At 54.0% G+C, this 1,308-nt stretch overlaps 1 protein-coding gene across 1 annotated transcript in view; it reads right to left on the reverse strand.

Moving 5' to 3' along the window:
• The window catches only part of SPRY2 (sprouty homolog 2 (Drosophila)), a 6,200-nt gene extending 5,326 nt beyond the window's left edge, over positions 1-874 (reverse strand). Inside the window, exon 1 of the mRNA XM_010578319.1 lies at positions 298-874. The gene's annotated coding sequence lies outside the window, so the exon portion shown is untranslated. The remainder of the gene's footprint in view (positions 1-297) is intronic.
• Between the last annotated feature and the right edge of the window lie 434 nt (positions 875-1,308).

Here is a 1,308-nt window from a genome sequence, read left to right on the forward strand (position 1 = left end):
CAGCCCTCCGCCCCCCGCGCAGCCTTCCGCCCCCCGCGCCCCCGAGGCACCCCGGCGGGGCGCAAACGCGGCGCAGCCCGCAAACCCCAGCGGAGCTTCCCCCCCCCGGAGAGAAACCGCTCCGAAATCCCACCTCCGGCTCCTCTCTGGGAAAGGAAGGAGAGGGGAAGGGGGGAGAGGGAGAACCTGTACGAATGGAAAAGGGATCGGCCTCAAACATTTCCACGAGTTTTCTTGGAGCAACCGGGGGGGGGGGTACTGAAAAGCTTGTTTTGCAAAGAAGGAAAAGGCTCTCACCGTGATCGCGGCGCTGCACCAAACCCCTCTCTCTCTTGTATTTTCTTCTTCCTGCGGTTTGCAAATAAATCCAGCCCTAAAGCAAAAAAAAATTCTTTTCCAAACTCTGCTTTAGTCCAACTTGCAAATTAGAGTAAGAATGATCACCATGTAAAAAAGTCCAGAGCAAAGTTAGGTCCCTCTCCCCGGATCGATTATAAATACGTGTGTGCGCGTATACACTATAATAATAATAATAATGATAAAAACACCTCTCCGGTTCGGGGTGGGTTTTCTTTGCTCCTAAAAAGAAATCACCCAGTCTCTCTCTCTCACACACACACTTTCCTTTTTTTTCCTCAATGAACAGGAGGCCGAATCGCCAATACCAAGTCACTTTTTTTGTTGCTGTTGCAAATGATCAAGAGGAAGGGGAAAGCCAAAGAAAACAAAATAAAGTGGATCTAAAATAAAATCCCAGAGCTTTCTTCCACTGAGCTCCTCCAAAAAAGCAGCTGTGCAATGTAGCCGTTCTGCTGAGAAGCTGCTGGCTGCAAGCTCCTCTCCCCTCTCTCCCTCTAGCTTTCTCGCTCCCTCTGCGAGCGTGTGTGTGTTGCAGGCAGCTCTGTGGTTTGCAATCGGGGGGGGGGTGTTTTGGGAGCGCAGCGGATTTGTGGTGGTGGTTGTTGTTGTGTGTTTGGAGGAGGTGGAGGAGGAGGAGGAAGATTTGAGATGTGAGCTGTAGGGGCTCGGCGTTTTTCTGCTCGCTCGCTCTCTCCCTCTCTCTCTTTTTCTTTCCGGAGGAGGTAGGGTGATCTCTCTGCAAAAGCAGCAGTAAATGGCGTCATGTGGATCTGAGGAGGAACAGAGCAGTTGTTGTCCCAGAGGATATATCGCATCCGGTCCCAGCTCATTGGCTCTGCGGGGCTACATTCACTGGCGCTCCCAGCGCCCTGCCAGCACTCCGAGCTGCGGGAGGCATTCAAAAGGGCAGCGCCGCCGGCCCCGGCCCCGGCCCCGGCCCCGGCCCCG

The sequence above is a fragment of the Haliaeetus leucocephalus genome, unplaced genomic scaffold, assembly GCF_000737465.1.
Source record: "Haliaeetus leucocephalus isolate CR32 unplaced genomic scaffold, Haliaeetus_leucocephalus-4.0 Scaffold61, whole genome shotgun sequence".
NCBI classification, from domain to species: Eukaryota; Metazoa; Chordata; class Aves; order Accipitriformes; family Accipitridae; genus Haliaeetus; species Haliaeetus leucocephalus.